The sequence below is a fragment of the Lepus europaeus genome, chromosome 20 (assembly GCF_033115175.1).
Source record: "Lepus europaeus isolate LE1 chromosome 20, mLepTim1.pri, whole genome shotgun sequence".
NCBI lineage: Eukaryota > Metazoa > Chordata > Mammalia > Lagomorpha > Leporidae > Lepus > Lepus europaeus.
The window spans coordinates 8,247,817-8,255,501 of record NC_084846.1 but is presented as its reverse complement, the minus strand read 5'-3'; the positions used below and the strand labels follow the sequence as shown (position 1 = coordinate 8,255,501).

The window sequence follows — 7,685 nt, the reverse complement described above, 5'->3', positions numbered from 1 at the left end:
AGCTCTCTGTGCCAAGAGTCTTATGTTAGGCTGATAACACTGAGCTGGTCCCTGCTGACTGAAAACTGAAAGGGAGTTGATCTTTCTCTGTTTCTAAATTGACCTCTAACAGATTCCACCTGAAGCCACTTAAAAGCCACATCATTAGTGTGGTGTTGTGCCTTTTCTATGGCAATAGACAAACCCAGGAATTGTAAATTTCTTACTCTCTCACTTAGGCCTTCAGAGTTGCTGCATTCTCATGAGCAAGTAAGATATTATCCACATAATGTATGACCGAGCACTGATCTTTAAGTGTGCTGGTCGCATGAGAAATGTATCTTTGGCAAATGGTGGGTTATTTTTCATGCCTTGTGGGAGTAGTTTCCACTGAAATCTTTTTGTGGGGAGATGGAAATTGGGCTCCCATACTGTAAAGGTAGGGAGTAGGCCTTTTCCTGCTCCGCGATGGGAATGGAAAAGAAGCAGTCTTTGATATCAATGGTAACTATGTGGCTTCCATTAGGAATGGCCCCTGGATGAGGAAAGCCAGCCTGGAATGTTCCTATCTTTTTTATAATTTTGTTGATGTCTTTCAAATCCTGTAGGAGCCTATATTTTCCCTATTTTATTTTTTGTATCACAAAAATGGGCGTGTTGTGAGGGCGAGTGGAAGGCTCTCTGTGCCCTTTTTCCAATTGTTCCTGTACCAATTCTCTAAGGATGCCAAGTTTAGGTGGTAATATTGGCCACTGCTCTACCCAGATATTTCCTTTTTTTCCCATTCAATGGGGATTGGGCCTGGCTTTTGTATGAGGTGAGCAGTGGCCCCTAGAATTGGGGGTGAATCTTACTTGTAGGCTCTCCATTAAAGCTGTTGGCTTGTGGAGATTTGTGATCCATAGTAAGGACCGCTTGCATTTGTGAGAGCACATCTCTCCCCCATAAGGTCGTGGAAACCTCAGTAATTAGCAGAAAGATGGTTCTAGTATCTCCACTGTCATCTCTCCATGTTACAGGCTTGATGATCTGATCAACCAATTTTAATCCTCTAACACCTTGGAGTTCGTGCCCAGGTGCTATCTTCCAATGTTGCATTTTACTTGTGTCCCTAGCTTTTAAGACAGTGGCATCCACCCCTTTATCAATTAAACACACAAAGGCAATGTCATCTAAGTATAGGGTCAATTTTGGCCTCAGATTGAAGATGGGCATTGACCAATTAATGGTGTTGGGACTCCCTCTTACTTGCTGGGCTGAGGGTCACCCTGCTGGGAGTTTAAAGGCTTGGTCTTGCAATCTTTTGCCCCCAATGACAGCCTTTTTTACACCTGGGACACAGCCTTTGGGGCTTGCCCCATCTGTCAGCATTTGGGCAGTTTTGCCATAGGTGTCCCGTTTCCTGACAGCCTCAACAAACCAGAGGATCATTAGACTTCCTTGTGTTCAGTTTGTTAATGGCTGCAGTTAGGGCCTGTATGAGTGTATCAGCAGCTAACTCCTTTGTAGCTACTATCAATTTAGAACGGTCTTCATTATGGACTGGGGCAATGCAGCTTTTTCTCTTTGGTAGCACCTTCCCAAGCTAATAGTTTGACCAAATTATCTTCATCAGGGCCAAGCAGTAATCTTTTCTCTACTGCCTCCAAGACTCTGGTGAGGAAACCGGGGAACCTTTCACCTGGGCCTTGAACTAGGTTTCTAAAGAGCTGACTATAATTAGGAGGATTTATATTTTTTAAGGCTCTAAGTGTCAAATCTCTGACCTGATCAAAATAGGCAACTACTCCAATGCAGGCCTGTTCATGAAGATATATGTAGGTACCATGGCTTGGAAGCATATCAAAGGTCACTGCTATTCCATAGGCAGCATTATTCCTTGCTGCAGTCTCAGCCTCTTCCTCATAGGAGGCTTTCCACTGTAATAACTGTGGTCTTGACAAATATGCTTTGAGCAGTGTAACCCAATCAAAATGAGTTTGAAGGTTCGCTCTCCATTGTGTGAGCACCTGTTCAAAGTAGGGAGAGTTGGGGCCTGACTCTTGAGAAGCTTTTTTTAGCATAGCAAAGTCATTTACAAGTGAACGACTCAACCTCAACATCTCGCACCCAATGTGACTGTGAGACAGCATGTCATACTTGGTGAGGTCCTCAATTGATTTCAGCAAGTAGGCCCCTCAGTGTTTTGTGTGCTGTTTGGTTCTGTGAGGGTGAGCACAGAACATCCTACTTTCCCCATTTCCTTGCCCTTGTCCTCAGTCGAAGTGACCCCAGGTTAGGCACACACAAATTCACATAAGGGATTGATCATCCCAGAATTTGGAACCAAGTCATCTTCCCTCACTTGAGAGAGGTGACACTCTGAAGACACCATGTGGGCATACAGCCTTGACCTAATGAATCAAGGAAGTCCCCCACTAAGCACAGGACATATATATGATCTCATACACCACTGTCTGTTTGTGTAAAATAGGGTACCCCTGCATAATGCCATCAGTCGCTGAGGTGCTAGGAATTTGTTTTGTTATGGCAGCAATGCTGTGGGTGTCTTTCCTTTGGCTAGAGTTGGTGTGGCACACCACTCTTAAGTGCTTGAATATGGGAAAGATACCCCTCCTTTCAGAAGCCCACACAGATTACCAAACATAATGTATCTGTGAGTGATAAGAGCCTGTCACTCCAGACCTCTGCCTCACAGGCAACAGTTGATGACTTGGGAGAGAGAGTTCCAACAGTGAAAATAACATGACAGCAGACAACACAGCAATGCCTAGTCACCCCCCCCCCAAATATCCGTGGGATGAACTTAGATGACCTCGAGGTGATAACCCATGTGAGGTCATCCCATCCACATCCAATGAGGGGCTGCCATGCTGGGTCCTCTGAGAATCCCAGGAGAAGAAAATCTGAAGGTTGTGTTTCATTGCCTGGTTCCATGTATAGGACATCACTACCAGGAAACAGACAAATAACATGACTCAGGTTCACACAATGGGTTTTACTCATGTTGTTGAAAAGCTATATCATTTATATTTTGTGGTCAAAGAATTAAATTTCTGTGTGTACCCTGTTCATTTTAGTGGGTCCCTTGTTCCTGCTCTATATTTTTCTTATCCACCTCAGCATTTTGCCCACAATGTCATTGTTCTACAGCTTTAGATAGAAAATCTATCATGAATTGGAAAAGATATATTCAGTGCCAGCCATGTTCCAAGTGCATTCAAAGAGATGAGTATCAGGTGCTGGAAAAGCAGAGTCCCTACAGTCCGATCATGGAACTGGAAGAGAAGCACAGAAAGAAATAATCAGAGGTCCTGTTGGGGCATGGTAGGCTCTCTAGAGTAAGTGTAAGCTGACCAGAAGGAATGAGTGTTAGAGGATCGTATCCTCACGGGGTACCAGGCAAAAGCAGTGGACAAAATGACATTTGGAGAGAGACAGCAATGGGGAGAGTCTGGATGCCACAAGATTATTGAAGGAGCTGCTTGGCAGGAGGTCCAGGCAGGACAAAGGCTCTGAGAAAGGTGATGGCTTCAGATGAGCAAGTCTATCAGGAAGCCAGTGTGCCCAAACCCCTAATGTGAGGACTGCCCACTCCCCACATCACACACACACACACACACACACACACCTGCTCTGACTGCCCACTCCCATCACACACATACACCCCGACCATGGCCTCATGGGCTGTGGATGTTACTCCATGTTCTTCTCTCTCCACACACACAGATTAGGGAAAGCATAGACAGTGGGTGAGCTGTCAACATCACATTCTGTTCCCCCTAAAGAATGGGAACAGGCTTTCCATTTCCCACAAGGCACAGAGGTGGAAACTGGGGGTTCCATTAGAAAATGATCATTGTGTGCTCTGGATTTAAAGAAACACACAGAAAATCTGTTCAGTAAACAGAGAAGGAGCTTACATTGGCATTAGGGTAAGAAATTACTGCAGCTGGCTTCTGAGGGACTGTGATGGAGAGGAGTCACCAGTCTTCGAGGTATGCCAACTCCCTGCTTCTTATTCAATGTGCAAAATATGTAATAAATCAGCAAAATCTACTTTTGTCTGAAAGAGAACAGAGAGCTATCAATACCCCTTAACAGACTGAACACGCCAGTAGAACAATGAACATGGGGAAAAAAAAACACACAAAAGACAAAGTACAATAGCAGAAAATTTTAAAGATGAAAAGCAAAAACTTTAGTGAGCCATATTAAATGCTGAACAAAAGGAGACAGGAAACTGTGTTCTGAATCTTAGATCAAGCAAATAGTAGCTGTTCAGGGGCTGACAGGGACTGAAGACATCATGTGTGATACCTACAACTCACATCAGAGCACTGGTTGGAGCCCTTGCTGCTCTGCTGCTGACACCCATCCCTGTAAATGCTCCTGAGAAGATGGCAGGGCTCCTGCCATCTGTGTGGGGGACACGGATGGAGTTCCTGGCTCTTGGCTTCATTCTGGAATGGCCCTGGCTGTGACATGTTGCAAGCATTTAAAGATCAAACCAATTGATTTAAGATCTCTACCTCTGTCTTCTCCTCATAGTGTCATTCTACATTTCAAATAAATAAAAATATATCTTTAAAAATATATATTAGTGGGGCCAGCCCTGTGGCATGGCAGGTAAAACCATTGCTTGTGTCATGGGCATGCCATATGGGCACGGTTCGAGTACCTGCTGCTTCATTTCTGATCCAGCTCCCAGCAGGTGCAACAGAGAAAGCAGTAGAGAATGCTTGGGCCCCTGCATCCATGTGGGAGACCCAGAGGAAGCTCCTGGCTCCTGGTTTTGGATCGGCACAGCTCCAGCCATTGTGGCCAATTGAGGAGTGAGCCAATGGATGGAAGACCTCTCTCTCTCTCTCTCTCTCTCTCTCTCTCTCTCTCTCTCTCTCTCTCTCTCTCCAAGATGGCTAAATAGGGAGAAGATGCACTGGTTTAGAAGATGGGAAAATAGTAAAAAAGAGAGAGAGAGAGAGCGAGAGAGAACTAGTGCATTCCCAGGGGAGAGCTGGGCAGAAGTTTGCAGGAGAAATTCTACAGAAGGAAGGGGGATGTTGTGGAGCAGTGTAGAAAGTGCCTCCATGAAGCCATGAGCACAGACACCACACACGACCCTGCAGCCTGGGACTGGAGGACACGTCAGCCTTGGAGAGTGAGGTGAATGCAGCCTATGCCACTGCTATTATTGCTGGATGGGGAGCCTTGTGGAGCACACTGGCTCTGAGTCTGCCCTGGAGACTAAATGGGGGCAGCGCACCCCCAGATGCAGTGAAAGAAAAGTACTTTTCTTTCTTTCCATTCCCCCTTCCAAGGGTGCCTGGCAATTGGTGGAAGAAAGACGCCATTTTGAGACCAGTAAGAGCTGCAGTGGCTCTTCAGTGTGCATATTATCAGAGGATCTTACCAAAGGGAAAAATCTGCATTCCCCCACTGACTTTGACTCTGGCTGGGAGGGTTGTTTGGGGGGCTGGTCACCCACGAAGGGCTGTGAGATGTCCCCATCCTCTCAACGTATCCCATGTTGAGTGTCTGATGTCAGAGGCTCAGAGCTCTCAGACTGCTTGGGGTGGGTCATTGCTGAGGGTCCCATGCTCACACTGACTGCACAGTGCATGTGGCAGGGCAGGTGAGTGTTTCATCCACTGTGGACTCACCCCAGAGGCACAGGCAGTCAAAGCCAAAATTGACAGATGGGATTACTTCCAGCTGAGAAGCTTCTGCACTGCAAAGGAAACAACAAAGTGAAGAGGTAACCAACAGAATAGGGGAGTGACTACGTGACCCTGAGGTGATCTGATGGCAGTGGAAGCCTGCAGGCTTGGCCTTGGAGTGAGAATTAAGAAAATCACAAAGCACATGTCAGTGAATCAGCAAGATCTAGATCCAGATAGTACAACAGATGTGGAAGTTGTTATTGATACTGAAGAAGAACTTATTAAAGAATGTGAAGGAATGTGGAAAGATATGCAAGAATGTCAGAATAAATTATTACTTATTGGAACTGAGACACTCACTGATTCAAATGCTCAGCTTTCACTATTAATTATGCAAGTGAAATGTTTGACTGCTGAACTCAGTCAATGGCAAAAAGAAACACCTGAAATTATATGGAGCATCTTGTCATATACTTGTTGAGCTGTTTATATATTATCTTTGGAGAAAGTTCAAGTCCTTTAATTATAGCTCCCCTAAATGATGATGTTCTGGTAACATTAGGGAAAGAAGAGTTCCAAACATTGCAGCATGATCTTGAAATGGTGCTATCTACTATTTATCAAAGAATGAAAAGTTAAAGGAAGACTTACAAAGGGAGCATCAGTGGTTGGATGAACAGCAACAGATAATGGAATCTCTTACTGTGCTACACAGTGAATTGAAAAATCAGGTTGTGACATTTTCTGAATCAAGAATCTTTACTGAGCTGAAAACTAAAATGCTTAATGTAAAAAAAAAAGAAGAAACTCTTGATTACCTTGGTTGAGTTTCTAGACCACTTTCCTTGGCCTGATGAAAGTGTTAAAAAGAAAAAGACTCATAAATTTGATGTTCCACATGATCCAAATGTCAAAATTAGTGATTCCTTTTGGCCTCCTTATATTGAACTGCTGCTGTGTAATGAAATTGCCTTGAGACATCCAGAAGATCCAACCCAAATAAGATTAGAAGCTTTCTATCAGTAATAGAATGGTCTCTTTCACACAGTAAAGAGTCTTGTCATTCAAGGATAATATAAACACAGGGCATTTCTATAAAGGATATTATTTGCAAATGGAAACACATAGTCCATCTTCCTTTTATCCTTAAATGATACATGCTGGCACCCATTACTCATTGTTAAATGGTCCTTGCTTAGTGCTTTAGCGTTTTAAACTGTATGGGCAAAAATGTAAATAAAAAATATCCTAGACTTATAAAACATATAATATGCTTTATATCATGAAATATTCTTCAGAAAATCTTTGTTAATTTATGATATTACTAATGTAATATTTTTCTTTTAAAATTTATGTGTGTATTTTGAGCTCTACCTGGTACTTAACTCCTTTATATTTAGCAACTGTAATGCAAAAATGATTTAATTTGCAGATGGTTTTTAAGTTGGAGTAATATTTGTAGAAGGCCACATAATTTTAAATATTTAGTAAATTTGTTTCATGTCTACTGCTTTTTTTCTAGATTTGTTAAAAATTGGAATATAAAGAGCTAATGGGTAAGGTAGCCTAAAAACTGTATTTTAATATATATTGTATCTCAAATGACATATACTAATCCACTCTTGATTCTACTAATTATTACCAACAAAATTATGTTCATAATATTTCATTAATTTTCTGTAAATAAAATCTAAGTATCTCAAAAAAACAGAATAGGGGAAAATATTTGCAAACTACACAACTGATAAAGGACTAATATCCAGAATCAATGAAGAGCTCAAGAAATCCATCAGCAACAAAACAAACAACCAAGTTAAGAAATAGGCAAAGGGCCAGCACCGTGGCTCACTAGGCTAATCCTCCACCTGCGGCACTGGTACCCCAGGTTCTAGTCCCAGTTGGGGTGCTGGATTCTGTCCCGGTTGCCCCTCTTCCAGGCCAGCTCTCTGCTGTGGCCCAGGAGTGCAGTGGAGGATGGCCCAAGTGCTTGGGCCCTGCACCCACATGGGAGACCAGGCATGGGGCAATGTCTTAAGTTGCTGT

The 7,685-nt window shown here is 43.3% G+C and overlaps 1 pseudogene; it reads left to right on the top strand.

Moving 5' to 3' along the window:
• Positions 1-5,817: 5,817 nt before the first annotated feature.
• On the top strand, positions 5,818-6,668 carry LOC133749796 (centromere protein K-like; annotated as a pseudogene).
• Positions 6,669-7,685: the final 1,017 nt, after the last annotated feature.